Below are 17,055 nucleotides of genomic sequence, written 5' to 3' on the forward strand. Positions count from 1 at the left end.
AGACCTAATATATGTATTCATATATAACCTTATTTTTATATAAATATTACGAACCTTATAATGCCCTATTTATAATATATAAAGTACGAAAATGTTTGAAACGTATATTTATTATCTAGTATAACATAAAATTATGTTATCTAAGTGACTCTAGAAGCCAAGCAACCATGTAACGTGCATGAATGCCCAATAGTTTGTTCTATGATGTGAAGTTAGCCATAAAATATCTCTAAACAGGTAATGAAGCTATAAGTGTAGAGGTAGCGAGGTATCGTGGTATCTTCACGCTCGACCGAGTGGAAGCATTCGCTTCATCACACGCGCCATTGTAAACTATCCACGCAATTCAGTTACTTCGTAAAGAAGCTGTAAACATTGAAAAGAGTTTTTAAATATTAACTAAAAGTTGTCATTGACATTTCAAAATAAATTTGCACTGATTTTGTATTGAGGTTATTTCATGAAAACCTAAATATATATCTTCTTTAAAAAACGACGATTGGGTGCTTAAAGTAAAAGTGTCCATTTTTAATCTACGTCTTTCGTTCTTGATATTGATGAAATAACATATTATTCTTATTATACTCTATCATAGATAGCAGACAATTAACATATTTTCCTTTTAAGTGCATTTAAAGACCGTATAACAAATCGCACCTATTTCACTATATACTGAAAACCTCAAAACATTCAGTAGCGATATAATATCGTATATTGTTTTAATATGGTATAATTTTGTATATTATGGTGAGGAATAAATAAACATAATTATTGTTTACGTTATGACGTTACGTCTATTTACAATAATTATGTACGTATAAGATATATGTGATATGATTTCTTAATCATATCACAAAAAAGGAAGCAATGAAACTCCATGGGTTTCTTTCCGTACTGAACCTACGAGAACGAATGATGAAATCTATTGTCGCACACCTGGGCTTCGAACGAACGCTGATTATTGCAAGCCACTAAGCTAACACTGCTCAATTTGTATAACACAAGAGCAATCAATATGCATTTGTTATCTAAATACTAATTATACAGATTCCTGACTGTGCACAGATTCGTTTAATTACAATACGTTAATCGTCCGGTATTGTTTACATATGATTAATTACCGTCAATTGTAACGTTGTTTATTGTTCGGATTTTGTTTTAATTTAAACATGAGTGCCTAAGGACATAATAATTTATTTACCTAGCGAAATATTCAATAATTCAGAGAGTTTTTGTTGACCATTATAGCATTCGATTTCCGTTTAATACAAATATAACACAAATTGTGTTAATGGCGGCAAAGTATAATAATTAAAGATGTGACATTTGGAATGGCGGTACTGTCGGTTGTCATTGTCATGTCACAGAGCTTATAAGTTAAAAACATCAAAGTCAAATCTGATCAAATCCCTTATAACTTGTAGTTTAAAGACCTAGAAATATTGTGAAATCAAATGAAGTTTGTGTGTTATCTTGTCCACGGTACACACATTTCATGATTATATTTTCTATTAAAAACTTACTCTTTTAAACATGAAAATTTGCCCCGAATCCGTGTCTCACTCCTTAGCCTGCGAGACGTCTACTTTAATATCTTAGCTTAATATTTGCGTAGCCATCAACAAATGAATATAAGTATTAAGTTTCTACTAATACTATTTATATATGACGCTGATTTTAATTAAATTAAAAGAAGTTTATATTAACGAATATTAATTTTATACATTGGAAAACAAAGGGTATATTGTCCCGGATTAGTTAAACGATTTAATTTGTTCTCAAAGGTCTTGCAACATGACAGAGATATACTAATATGTAATCTATATGCTTAGAATAAGGTTTAATTTAGACTGTTCGATGTATGGTAAATATTTATCGTTGGATATGCAGCGAATGTTGCAGGGTGGCGAATTCAGTGCAACGCGTGTCGGTGAATAATACGTTTCGAACGGGCGATTAACGTCTGACATTAGCCGATCGGACCTATACTATGTCGTGAAGTCAATACAGAATTTATATGTTCGATAGCTGACCCGGCAAACGTCGTTGTACCATGTATATTATTTCCAGCAAACATTCTTTTTAGTTCAATTAAAATAACCTATCATCAAAATAGGGGTTGAAAAAAAAAACAAAAAAAATTGTCTAAAAAATAAATGTTTTGGGGTGAACACTCTTCATCACTTAGGGGTTTGAAAGATTTCTTGTAGCCGATTCTTAGACTTACTGAATATGCATAAAAAAATTATAAGCATCGGTCAAGCCGTTCCGGAGGAGTATGGGAACAAACATTGTGATACTAGAATTATATATATTTTCATATAACGAAAGAAAAAGACAAAACAAAGCCTCTACTGAGCGATATATTACCGCCCCGTTATTCAAATAGTTAACTGTAATCATTGCAGTTTGTTCATACAATATTAAATTATCTTTATAAACTTATAATTATTTAAATTTAAAATTATGTAAATAATTAAAATAAATAATATAAATTATAATTTTATAAGCTATGCTTCAATCCGTTTAAAAAGTGTTTTCTTCATGTGTAAAATCTATGTTAACATAAGACAATATTAAATTATCTTTCAACAGACTCCGTAGTAATATGGTAAAAAAAATAGGTCTGATCACACGCCGTCGACTTGGGTTTCAGGCAAGCCGGTTTCCTCACGATGTTTTTCTTCACCGTTCGAACGAATGCGAAATGCGCGCATAAAAATAAAATCCACAACACTGCTCTGCTCGTAGTAACCTACATTCATAACATAGTAAACGTCAATAATAAATTGTGTCTTCCCAGAATCGATCGAATAATAATTAACTAATAATTATTAATTCATCTAATTATTCCAATGCAATAAGTGGGTACTTAACTAATCGTCCCATTACCGTTATATCCAATTACCAATTACTAATAGAAGCTAATTAAATTATTATGCATAAATGATCAAATCCTAACCATTAGCTTTGGATTAAAGTAGATACCAGTAAATCAATGAAGGCTGTCTAGTCAGGTTAATCAAATGGATCCAATGGGCTTAAGGATATGCATTACGGACAGTCGAAGAGACAATGCCAATTATATTAAATATAAATTAATATAAAATGTGAGTTACAAAATGAATTAACAGGCAGTATGAAAAAAAGACATATTTCAATTCAAAACCTAGTCTTGCCTTGACGATTTATAGTAAATTCATTTGACTGAAATATTATTATAATTTGCCTTTTAGAATCATAAAACATGGCATGGCTCACAGACAATCCTGTTTGTTTCAATCTTCAACCATTATTCCCCTATTAATACTTCTAGGCCTCATTTTCTCTCCGGATATCGATCAAACTGTTTACTTGTAACATAGCTACTAGGTGCAAGAATAATTCAAAATGTTATATGAAACTAGATTTACTACACAACTGTACAATATACCGCATGCAACATACACGGAGATTCCAGGAATATCACTTGAAATTCTAAACTATGTTGAATTTCCAGGTGACGTCATACATCAAGCGCCTGCAAGAGCTTACGTCTCATAAAAAATCTAAATGACAGTGAAAAACGACACTCATCATTTCAACGCCGTTTTATAGGCGCAATTTCTTTCAAATAAAATATCTTTATAAAAACATCTCTTCAATTGTCATTCATGAGGGCGTTTTGCGTATTTGTCATCGGGAACCGCTCGCGTGTCGCGTACCAAATATAAAAATGCAATTTTAAACAAAAAATCATTGGATTCGAACCCTCGCGATATAAATGTCGATTTGATGTTCGCAAACAAATGCGGATATTTATGAAAACCCCAAAACTTTTATAACGTAGCGGAGCTTTTACTATTGTTTTACCTACAAATATTGTATATCAAATTTTATATATTTTAGTTTTGCGTAAATTTAACCTATCGTCGTATATAAGTAATACTGGAGCATAGCAGCAGAGCAGAAAGATCGGCAATGTACTTGCAAGCCCCCTATTAATAAAAAAAAACAGCAACATGTACATCTGAAAGAGCAAAACATAACTCTTCACTTTCTGACCAAAATCTTAGTATACAAAGCCCTCAGATCATGAGCACATTTCAAAGATAATATTATATTTATATAGATACTCTTAAAAAACAGGCCATAAACAAAAATAAATAAAAAAATTATGTGCGCCGTGTTCGAAATTCGAATACAATCAGTAATAAATTGCGCAGAACAAAATCAAAGATTGCAGAGCTGTATTTGGTATTCCGAGCGTCGTCAAGAAGACATCAGGGTGGATAGCAAAATATTATAATAGCGTAATGGCGTCAGGTGTTGTTTTGAAAAGCCTCCTCCCACCTTGCTAGTGGAACTGATGTATCGATAATATGTTGTTTGAGTGTTTTTTAATACAAAATATATTTTTGAGTATGTCTTTTATTTACACGAATAAATCATATTTTCACTGTTCTCACTTTCATACTGTCACAAGCTGCTTTACAAAAATCGTGTTGAATAATTCAAAATTTTATAATTTACTTATAAAAATGTTATTCTTAACGACAAAATAGACTTAACTTTCAAAGGGAATTCTTAGATCTATTTTACAAATTAAACTATAAATTTATTTCTGTGCCTGTGTGTGCTATTATTTCACGGCCACACAATAAATACATATTTAATGTTTTCAGAAGAAAAAAATGTGGAGTTTAGCCACTCGTTTTACACCTTTCATTTGGGAACAAATTTATCTTGGGAACAAACAACACAGCATTTTTTTATAGATGTAATATAATTTGTTTAAATCATTCAATATTGACTATTGATTTCGAGAGCGATACTTAACCATTATAGCAGTCATACAATTTTTCGATACGATTTATAGTACGATTTGTCTGTAGCTTCAAAATAGTTATCAGTTTCGGCGATTTCCTCTTCTTTAGCGCAAATATTAAAAGTGTTAGAGGTAAGATTAGAGTAATTGTAATTGTTTTTAAATTTGGTCAAGTTACTAAAAAAAAACCTTATTTTGTTTCTACGTCTCTATTACTTACGCTTACGGTTCCGCAGTGTATGCGGTGATTTGAAAACAAAGTGACGTCACTTAAACTCAGTCAAAACAGATCCGTATAACTTTGAACGCTCTCGTTGAGTTTTATTGTTCGCTGGATTGTCGTGTGCTTAGTTTTATTGCACTCTCGGTGTTTAGATGCCGACTGTGGGCTGTGAATACCAAACAGTTCCGAATATTCATATAAAAGTTAGCAATTTGTCTTTCTACAAGCGATTGCTCCTTTAGGAACTAACTAGAAAACATAAATTTATTTTCAAATTATTATGCGTAAAAAAATGTGTTAGAATGCACAACACTAACTTTGGTTGCTTGTTGTTGTAGATGTCTTTCTTTTTACATTTTTCACAAAGGGACACATTTATAAAAGAAACTTCAACGAAACAGCTACATTTTTGTGTCCTGTAACATAATATTTAACACAAAAACATGTCAGTCATGTAATTTCAAACCCCAACCGAATTATTTTATAAATGGTGATTATCCAAATGTAAATACGCCACATAAAACGGCAATTAAGAATGAAAAATGATCATTACTCGCGTTATAATTAAAAAGCCGACTTATGAGTAGTCTTGTTCAGACTTTGATTAATACTTTGGTGTGACAGCGTGTTGTCATTAAACTTCCTATTTTACCTTCATTTGGAATTATTATTATCATTATTTGAAATATTCGGTACGAAATTATTCAGTTAATAAAATGTATTCTTTTTTAATTGTCACGTATAACTGATTACTCCATTTTTTGTCGGACTGTTTTAGTTTATTTATTTACAGTTCGTTACCATAATATATATATATATATATATATATATATATAGAAAACAAAAAAGCAGGTTACATAAACTATTAGGTAACGGGCGGCCTTATCGCTAACAAGCGATTTCATCCAGGCAACCCCAAAGGAACAATTTAAAAAAAAACACCTACAGAGTGTAATGTACAAGTGCATAATTAATTAACAACCTCAAAATAACATGCAAATATAATTAAAATTAAATAAAGTAAAATCTAAAAAAATATATTAATTAGTAATTAAGTAATAGAGATATCAATCTTGTTTTTTTTTTAGAACAGAGGGCAAACGAGCAGGTTTGAAATCGCCGCCAATGGACGCTCTTAACGACAGAGAGCTTGAGAGTGAGTTGGCAGCCTTTTAAGAATTGGTACGCTCTTTTCTTGCAGGACCGCGAGTTGAATAGGTTCTTCAGAACTAAGAATGGTTTTGTCACAATTATTTTTTATAACCAAATTGGCCATCACCCCAGTGCGGCATATTTACACTTTTATTACATATATAACAATAGAAACCCACATACAAAACCTACAAAATTTAACAGTAAAATAGTAAATAGCTTTACTATTTCTAGTATTATAGGAACTGTCGTAAAACAAACCTTTCGTCACTCAACGGATAGTTAAAAGTTGAGTGTAGGAAGTTTGTTAAGTATTTGTTCCTCGTTATTAAAGATATAGTCAAAATATCCATTTGAAATTTGGTTATCTTTACCAAATCAACTCTATAAACTAAGCTGAAGGATAACATTGTAATCCCAAACCGTCAAGTTTAAATCGCAATTCCAAACGAAAGTGTCAACTTGTAATCTATGTAATTAAGTGAATGTCAGGCAGGTTTACACTGATGAATATCCCGGCATAACGTTATTATGTACACTTGTCATGTGACATATATTTATATATATAAATTGGTTTCTGTTTGTAATTAAACCCCTAAGATGTCCAGTGTATGGTCCGATCGTGATGTTTTTTGTATTCAAAACGTCAATATAAGAATGTTGTGTGCAAATTTGGTTAATAGTAGTAATAACATACATTTTTGTTTATGTATAGTATTTTGGTTTTAAGATATTGCTTAGAGATTCTCTTGATTAATTTTTTAAGTGATTATGAATAAATTACATTAATAATATGTAAAATGAAATAAATCAATGGCGCTACATACTTTAATAGGTCTGGGCCTCAGATTTCTATAATAATTTATTAATAATAAATACGTTTTTAGTAGGCTCATTTTTGTTTATATATAGTATTTTGGTTTTAATTAATTGCTTAGAGATTCTCTTGACTTATTTTTTAAGTTGTGATTTAGTGATTATGAATAAATTACATTATTAATGAATAAAATAAATCAATGGCGCTACATACTTTTTTAGGTCTGGGCCTCAAATTTTATATTAATAATGAATACATTTTTATTAGGTCTCACTAATTAATTTAGTTATTAAAATTAGGTAACAGCGATATCGCACCCACTTGTTCTATATGTCTATAACAATATAAGGAAATGGAAAGTATGACATAGTTTGTATACCCTGAACTAATTTTGGAATTTCAAGAATGATTCGTCACCAAAAATATATTATTAATTTATAATAATACAAATAGCTTTAATCCGGTTACAAAATAGTTTTCTTTCAATGTGTAAAAGCTATGTTAACCAAAGACAGTACTATTATTAATTAAGATAAATTTATAAACTTATGAACTTCAAACATTATTTAAATGACTTTAAAATTACATTCACTCCGTTCTACAATACAATTCTACGTTCTACAACGAGCGTAGAAACAGCAACCAAGCATCTCTTCACCATTCTTTTTAATTTGTCAATTATTTTTCAACATACAAGGAGCTGCAAGCAACACATTAAAACTAATTATTTTATACACATAATTAGACCAAAATTATGATTTTATCTGCGCAGTGCTTGTCAAAACAAACGAGCAAAATACCGTCGAGAAATAAAGTGCGCGGGAAATATCTACTAAATACATAATAAGACAGAAACTTATAAGTGAAAAATCCAACAGCATTAATTGACAAGCAGACGTGAGTCTTGAGGCGACGAGACGTACATCGCGAGTTAACTGCCACTAAATGAATTATTCCGCTGAGGTGGCGCCCTCTGTTGACGGAGTAAACTTTGCTAAATAGTTTCGTTCCCACTGCTATTATTGTTCAGCAACTGTCGCAGAAGTTCTCTGACGCCTGTATTCACTACATTGTGTCTGCCAGCACAAAAGACACCATTTATGGCTCAACATTTTGTATGAGGATTGACGTGTTAAGAGATCTTGGTGACTTCTAAGCATTGTTCAATACTATATTATTTAATATGCATTTGATAATAATACGTAAACGTTTACGTATTGCGTATGTATAAGCGAGTACTAAACTTTAAATAAGAATTATTTACCGGATATAAAGACCAATTAATTATAAACAAAAATATTTTTAAAAAGAAATCAGTATAATGCAGAACACGAGGTCAAAAGATTACACGAATAATTATCGATAACATACTTTTATCGATAAGAAACACTAAATTGCATATAAGTCACTGTTATAAAATCACGTTTTCCAGTCCAGTCAACCTGAGAGTATAAAAATATAACAAAAAAAATATGTTGATCTTTATTATAAAATCACGTCCATCTAACACATAAACGTCACAATAAAAGCAATAACCAAAGGGGAAAACGAATAATTTGTATAAAATATTATTATAAATTTCTTAGTAAAACTTCCCTTTACGGTACAAGAATAACAAAAGACGTATCTGAATATAGTACCGGATTCCGGATCTCCAATTCCAAGTACTAGTGCTAAGCAGCTTACTTCATGCGAGTTTCCAATTAATATGTAAATGTAAGAATATTCGGGGTTATGATGCACCGGGGTGCAAGACGCAGTAAAATCCACTCAATCGTAATCTTGTAGATTACATGTCTGTGCTTGAATTTAGGTTTGCATATTAAATAGTATGAATACTGAATAATTTTAAGAATATATTTTGTTCACGCGTGTACTAGTTGAGTTTCTATGTTAACGCCATAGCGTAGTGAATTGTAAAAACTCATTTTATATAGTGTGCAATTAACGCTAGGATGCGAATTTTTCCTTCATTCGGGGGATAAAATTCATGGTATTAGTCATTCTCCGTAGCGCATGTCTTAGACCCAATAAGAGGGAGTTAGAGCTTTAAAATATAACATGATTCATTAAATAGATTGCTTTATACGATATTTGAATAATGCAAAACGAAGTAAAACTTCAATATGAGCCCAGATTCCAGATAAGTTTTACCTTAGAAAATTCGAGTTTCTAGACTTTGGTAATAAACTTTCTAAGGATTCTAGAAAATTCCAGAGCTGACATTGAAATTAAAACACATATTATTGTATTAATTAAAATATGTATTGAGGCTACGTGGGGTAAGTAGTTCATTCGCAGACAATAACGTATTTTAATAATGTATATAATAGACACGAAACGACGATTACTTTCGCTTCTTGTAGATTCTATTAATGCAGTGTTTATTTGACATTACCACTTACATAAATAATACGATGTTAATATCAGAAACATTTTAATTTCCTACCAAAACCTGTATATTATGTGATGCAATTTAAATCGCAACGCGTGACGTCAAGACTGTTACCGACTTAACACTTGTTTATTAAAAAACATAGATATACCTTCGATAGCTCAGTTGGTAGAGCGGTGGACTGTAGAAGTGAAAGTTAGTCATCCATAGGTCGCTGGTTCAAATCCGGCTCGAAGGAATTTTTGCAAAAATTCAAAATCAATTAAAGTGTTGTGATATATTAAGTGGAAAGGTCTTGTCATTTATGTAATTATTTTGTTTTACATTTATCTAGAAGACGATCTTTTATTTGTTACGGTTATTGTAGATATGTGTATATGTTTAACTGTCAACATTAATCGTCTAATACATGAGCATATAACTTACATAAATTAGGGGTAGCGGGGTTGCGACGCTGATTTAACAAAAAACTTACTTAACTTATTGAAGAGTTCCTAAATATAAGTGACACTTATGTTATTGTACATTATTGTGAATGTTAAATTACAATTTATTAGTGTGATAAAGATGAAATTAATAAATGATTACATTAAATGTAATCTAGAAGTTTACATTGACATCTGGGATCGCAATATGGGATCCTTTACAAATTTACAATATAACTTGTTTTGTAATATTGTGTTTCAGAGCAGTTGTTTAAAGCAGAATTCACAAGTCTAGCAATCAATAATCATATTAATTAAGAACTAATCAAGCTAATAGTCGTTGAACAATAGAATCTTGAATATCTGTATATCGATAAGTAATTAAATTAAAAAAAATTGTTACTAGGTGTAGGACCCAATAGATGGCGCCGTTAACAAACAAATATAATTTGGGACCTTTCACTTACGTATTGGTGTCGCGTTCTTAAATGCGAGTAAATTCATATATATTCGTATACCTTCGATAGCTCAGTTGGTAGAGCGGTGGACTGTAGAGTGATAATTGATATCCATAGGTCGCTGGTTCAAATCCGGCTCGAAGGAACTTTTTGTAACTACCCACAAATCATAAAGCTGCACTTTGAGAGATGACAAAAGCATTTACATGGATCAGTTTTGCTGGAACACTCTATAGGTGGCGATGGTAACAAACAAGAATAATTTCGGTCCTTTCACTTTGTATTACGTATTGGTGTTAAGTTGCTATGAGTACATTTGTTTGTCATTACATACCTTCGATAGCTCAGTTGGTAGAGCGGTGGACTGTAGAGTGATAATTGGTATCCATAGGTCGCTGGTTCAAATCCGGCTCGAAGGAACTTTTTGTAACTACCCACAAATCATAAAGCTGCACTTTGAGAGATGACAAAAGCATTTACATAGATTAGTTTTGCTGGAACACTATATAGGTGGCGATGTTAACAAACAAGAATAATTTCGGTCCTTTCACTTTGTATTACGTATTGGTGTTGAGTTGCTATGAGTACATTTGTTTGTCATTACATACCTTCGATAGCTCAGTTGGTAGAGCGGTGGACTGTAGAGAGTTAATTGGTATCCATAGGTCGCTGGTTCAAATCCGGCTCGAAGGAACTTTTTGTAGCTACCCACAAATCATAGAATGTATTATTTAGGTAGGCCTTGTCTTGAAGGAATCTTTGAGAGAAAACCACACAATATATTATTTATAATTGTAGTAGTTTGATATTTATGTACAGTGTGCGAGTTTTATCGAATTGGTTTAAAGCACTATATACTATATATATATATAATTTACAATGTATTTGCGTTTAATTCTACAATGTAATAATACGTTCGATCAATAAATGTCAAGAAGAATAGCACTTCTGTATCATACTTTGTACTATTTGTTGTCGGTACTATCCTAAACAATTTTTGTTTCGCTAGAAATTGATACCTCTTCGTATTCAACCACTAAGCCACGACGGCAATCACTTTTATGTTAATTTTGGTCAACAGTATAGATGTGTAACGTATGCAATGTTTCAATTTAGGTAACAACACGATAAGTAGAGCACCTTTCACCTCATACGTAATAAGGTCGATAATATACATAAAATTCGAAAGTATATCTGTACCTTCGATAGCTCAGTTGGTAGAGCGGTGGACTGTAGTGAAAGTGAAGTCATCCATAGGTCGCTGGTTCAAATCCGGCTCGAAGGAATTTTTAATATTTCGTAATCCTGGAAACATTTTGAGTGTTAAAAATGTAATACGCGGACTTCTTTCGAATATCTGTGACCCCAAAGACACACGTCTCCTTCAATGACATATTTTGATGATTATTAACTTATTAAAGTTATATAACTTATCTAACATCACAAACAAAATTACTTCTTTCAACATTAAACATAATCAATTCTCCGTCCAACTCTTTTAAAAACAAGACCTTAAAACACTACAAAACATTGAATATCACTGAATCGAACCGATTTTAACAAGCTTGAGCTTGAGTAAGATATACACACACCCTACACACATTCACATTATATTAATTATATATTAATCGGTAAGGTTTTCTAAAATATAAAAAAAACTACATGTGTCGGATAGAAAACTGATCACCTACTTGTCCATGACATAAACATCAATAAACAATATTAAAGAAACGGATGCCATCCCTATCTCTTGTATACTCACATTTCGGCACAAAAGCAATAAATCTAAACCATCCAATTATTAGTTATTATTCATAGCCTTTAAATAATCCAAGTATTTCCATGACAAATTGACAGGTATCATCGCAAAGGGCACCTCATAAAGATCAAACAAGCTTGTCAAATAATTCAGGGGTAGTTAGTATAAGGTCAAACTGACATTTCCTAAACATTTACGTCGAGGGCAATTCATAACAACAGAATACGGAATGTCACGTCACTACATAATAGCTAGTCTGTGGCTAATAGATTATATTAATTTTATAGCGGGCGTAATACAATCAATAACACATTTTATTATTATAGTGCTTATACGTTTTAGATATCAGCTAAATCCTACAATTACATAGAAAAAATAGTAATAGCAAAAGTACGTCTACTATCTTTACAGTTAGTCAGGCTAGCATCAGTAAGATCTTAAATCAAATGTAACGCAATAGTTAGTAGCGTATAACTGTATTATTACACAGATATAGCAAGGATGGATTTAAATTTATTCTAATGCAGTAAGAGTAAAAATCAAATAGATAAAGATTTGATCTTCATAACAGAAAACTTGGTAAAAACACAGTTTAATACACTAGAAATTGCTATTAAAAACATATTATTAGTATAAAAATGTATGTAATTTTAATGAAATTATAATTGGCATAATTCTTATTTGTACCCATGAAGCAATATAATGTGAAATATCTCATATATAAATAAGATTATATCAACGAATATATTAGACTTGATATGAGACACGTTACCCTAAAACAATAAACTTTTAACATAAAGCGCTACGAAAATCTTTAAAACTGTCAATCAAGAATACGTTTCCTAATTTACGATGATACCAATTAAGTCAATCTTCCATTAAATCCCCCTTTCTTAGCGACTCGTCTCTCGCCTGTACTCGCATAAAATGCGCGAAAACCTAATGCCATTTCACGGCGGAGTAAACCTTTCTCTTAAAGTTAATGTCTATTTAAACTTGGCTTAAGTTAATCGATCGAGAAGGCTCTTAATTATGGGTTTATCTTCGAAGCAATGAGGATCGAAGCGGGAGGATTTAACTCAATTCGAATTAGCTGTTTTAGAAGTTAGCTTACGTTAGTTCGCTTCAGACTGGGCTATTCTAAATTCAAAAAAGGGACGCCTTCTTTTGAAAGCGTTCAGAAATTGGCGCGATGTGTCAGTTATCTACTACACAGAAAAGTGGTAATAATTATAATAAAGATTAATTTATCGAAAATTATTCGGTTATCTGTCCAAAAATAAACCCGTACTATAATGAGACAATAATTTCACCAATAGACAAAAGTTTTCAACGACCTTGTAGGTATTAGGTCCTTCAACAAAAATGTACTAAAGATCGAGAACGATTCTGACCTGAATAAATCATTATAATATTGCAAGAATATAAAATGTACGGTAAAAATATTTTTAATTTTCTACTCAATAATCAAGACTATATAAACTTAAGCACAGTTAAGGAAGACAAGGTTTGTCAGTGCGAATTAGCGTCAAACCGCTAACCTGCCGCCGCCATATTAATATTCATAATCGACGTTCCTTGCATGTTATTAAAGCGGTGGAGACTGGGGATGTCAAAATATTTATGTCAATTTAGGGTTAAATTTAATGTCTTATTGAAATTCCTTAACAATTAACCTCATAATATTATATATTGATTTGAAACAAAATGACAAGAAACTCGGATATTATTAGGTTTTTTCCATATGGAACGTAAACTATTTTCTCTTCTTCTTTCTCACTCTTACACTATTTTCTTACATGGTAACTATGCGAAAGAGGATGATGATATATGAGCATCTTAAAACTTATATTAATGAAACAAAATAACTTTATTTTTTTGAAATGCTAGTTAACTGCATTTGTCCTTTCATCATTTATTAAAGGCTAGATCGAATTTTTTGCACTTTCCATTTATTTATATAAAGAAAAATATGAAAGAAATAAATTAATAAAATGTGACGGTAGAAACACGGAATAACCGTTAAGTCGTGTGACTTGCAGTTCGCGGCTACCCGTCGGGACCACAAACCCTAATTATCTCTGAAACAATACCGCACCTTATTTTTATCCATTTTGTGCTCAATCATAATTACCAGATCCATCCTCTGGGATTCTTTCTCGTGGTAAAATCATCCCCCGTAAATAGGAAACGTATACGGACTAATGTAGGATTAAAACAAATTATATTATTCTTATTATGAAATAAAAAGGGCTTGATTACTTGTAAAAACTTTTTTTCGGACGAGCGATCAACGAAAACGAGCAATGTTGGCCAAGTAGCTTGACCATGCGGCTGTCATTCCTTAGGTTCGAACCTTGGCCGTGAACCAATGGACTTTTCTCTTCGGTACAGTGAAGCAAAACATTGAGAGGAAACCGGCACGTCTCAGGCCAAAGCCTAGATGTTGTAACGAATTTATAGCATTTGTAATCTAGACAGACGAAGACCTAGAAATACTCGAGTCTTACCTATTTAATAAATAAACAATTTCAATCGTTAATAAAACCGGTCGAAAAAACGACCGCCGTGTTACGAACAGTATTTTATAAAGACATAATAAAACGTTATTCGTTTAAACAATCTGTTTAAACTAAAATGCATTTCCATACAATACGTGCTTTTTAATACAAACAATAACTCAATAAAAAAGCATTCGCAATTAATTACCTGAGTCGAATATTTATCTTTTTCCGCGCTGTAAATGCTTTGTGGAGCTGAACAATGGCTGCGGGGTGGTAGCTCTATAATTTTTTAATTAATTCTGTCGAAAATATCAAAGTCACCTAGTGAGCCGTCTACTAGAGCGGAATTTTATTAAACGCAACCTTTCAACCACATTTTTATAAAACGACAAGCGATATGTCCTGACTTCGCGTGCGTATAAGGTTATAAGAAACTCATTACGTAGTAGAATTGATCTGCTCAAAGATGCTTTTGGGCAAATTTGGGAAAGTGTAGTTCACAAAAGGTAACGTGACCAAATAAATTTAGAAATTCTATTTGAAATCCTAATCTGTGTTTATTAAAAAGAACTTATCATATTAATATTTGTATTTCGTATTTATTCCTTGATCGTATTATTTAAATATTCATTTTTAAATAATAAATCTAGACTGATTTACTATTTATTTGGTCTATGTCCTTCAAAATTTGTTTACGCTGTACGAGGAGAGATAATGATGTTTTTAAAAGTATATTCTATCGTAATCGGAAATAGTAACAGACAAAAAAAATTGATTTAAAAAATACAGCAATAAAGCTTTTGTAAATGATTTTCAAATAATAATTATTTAATCTTGCTATTTTCACACAGACAATGCTTCCAATTGTTTATGTATCTTTAGAGATTAAAGTGGATACATCGTGGTCGGTCTATAAATGCTTAATCGCAGTTCAATCTGTAATGAAAAAATTAATTCATTTTCCACTCAACTTCAAGTCGGCCCACTCTCTCGTGAAAGTTATTCTATTGGAAATTCGTGTCATTTCACTGGGGTGATCACGTGGCTTGGGAAATTACTGTGAAAATCACTCATTAGGAAAACCTGTAGGAAAACATGGACTTAAAAGATTTCCCGCTCGAGAACACTTGTTAATTAAAAGCTGAGTTGTTGGACAAAGTGAGTTAAAATATCGGTTTAATGATGCAGTTGGTTTTGGGGTTACTGTCCTGTTAACATACAAGTAAAAACGATTCATGTGACTCGACTCGCCTTGTCACTACAATATTTAAGAACGCTAAATACAGTCTGTTTACAGCTCACGTTTGTTCCAAATTTTAATAACTGAAGATGTGCGATACACTGACCGTTCATAAGAGTACCATTATGTATGTTTTATAATTTGAAAATTGCTCTGTTTTATTAATTTTTCGCTTCCTCTTAAAGTGGTGAAGATTCCTTCTAGCCCTAATATCGTGGCTTGAACTCCGTCTGTTACCTTGGGTGTCTTGTACCAACATCCCGTACTTATTTATAGATTCATTATCTATGTGTTAGGTTACATTCGTAGGGTTTTTAGGTTCTAATGTCTTATCCACTCATATAATTAGTTATCTAGTGTAGCTTGCACTACATATACTATAGAGTGACGCCTGGCATTTATTACATATAAATTTAAATACACATTTCATAGTACATTGACTGGCAAGCTATACAGAGTCTTACTTCTTAAACATACATAAACGTCATTATTACAGTACACGTTTCAATTAGAACGCTGATCGATATCCATTCACCAAAGGTTGACCGTTTGCCAAGGTGTGAATTGTTTAGTTAAAGACAAAAAATACTTGTCAAACGTTCATAAAATAACCTTATCGAGTTGTTTAAATTATAATATATTGGTTCCTATAAATGAGGTTTTTTCTGTTACTTGAAATAAATAAGAACTTTATTCCATTACTCTGCTTTACGCTCTAGCCTCATTGAGGAAGCACAAATTTCTTTCATTCAATGGAAATATTTCCAGCAAAGGGAGAAAATAAAAACATACATTTTTTATTAAATTTATCTTTATTAAAAGCAATTTGAATAATTATGTGAACAAAATCCTTAATGGCTGTCCATGCGTTGTGCTCATGAACGGGTGCTACTCGTGGTGACGGGGCGTGCTTGAACTCGTGTATGTGATGATTATTACGACCAGATAGTTCCACATTTTTACTTTCATCGACTACGTGTCTCGTGATCTATGTGTCTTCGCTTCCGCCTACACAAGCTGAGAATTTCCAGGTCTGGCTTCCATAAGTTAAATGGAGTAGTAGACATGAGTTCATAATTTTAGCTTTGAGAGTTATTGGTAAGATTCCAATATTTCTTCCAGGTTTGTTGAACCATTATCTTTATGTCAATAATGTAACTGTCTTTTTCGAAACTTATTATTTTTCCCAGGTAGGTATAATTTTGTACATATTCTAAAGGGTTACCATTGATAGTCATAGGTCTTTTTTATGTAGTCATTGTCTTGGTCTTTGTT

At 31.8% G+C, this 17,055-nt stretch overlaps 5 non-coding genes across 5 annotated transcripts; all 5 read left to right on the plus strand.

The window, feature by feature from the left end:
• The first annotated feature begins 9,544 nt into the window (after nt 1-9,544).
• On the plus strand, nt 9,545-9,632 carry Trnay-gua. Its single transcript is given in 2 exon segments — nt 9,545-9,581; nt 9,597-9,632. It is a non-coding gene; the product is annotated as a tRNA-Tyr (tRNA).
• Nucleotides 9,633-10,336: 704 nt separating this feature from the next.
• Trnay-gua lies at nt 10,337-10,422 on the plus strand. The gene is given in 2 exon segments: nt 10,337-10,373; nt 10,387-10,422. It is a non-coding gene; the product is annotated as a tRNA-Tyr (tRNA).
• Nucleotides 10,423-10,610: 188 nt separating this feature from the next.
• Trnay-gua lies at nt 10,611-10,696 on the plus strand. The gene is given in 2 exon segments: nt 10,611-10,647; nt 10,661-10,696. It is a non-coding gene; the product is annotated as a tRNA-Tyr (tRNA).
• A 188-nt stretch (nt 10,697-10,884) lies between these two features.
• On the plus strand, nt 10,885-10,970 carry Trnay-gua. The gene is given in 2 exon segments: nt 10,885-10,921; nt 10,935-10,970. It is a non-coding gene; the product is annotated as a tRNA-Tyr (tRNA).
• A 506-nt stretch (nt 10,971-11,476) lies between these two features.
• On the plus strand, nt 11,477-11,562 carry Trnay-gua. The gene is given in 2 exon segments: nt 11,477-11,513; nt 11,527-11,562. It is a non-coding gene; the product is annotated as a tRNA-Tyr (tRNA).
• The last annotated feature ends 5,493 nt before the right edge of the window (nt 11,563-17,055 follow it).

This window comes from Pieris brassicae, chromosome 7 (assembly GCF_905147105.1).
Source record: "Pieris brassicae chromosome 7, ilPieBrab1.1, whole genome shotgun sequence".
Classification (NCBI taxonomy): domain Eukaryota; kingdom Metazoa; phylum Arthropoda; class Insecta; order Lepidoptera; family Pieridae; genus Pieris; species Pieris brassicae.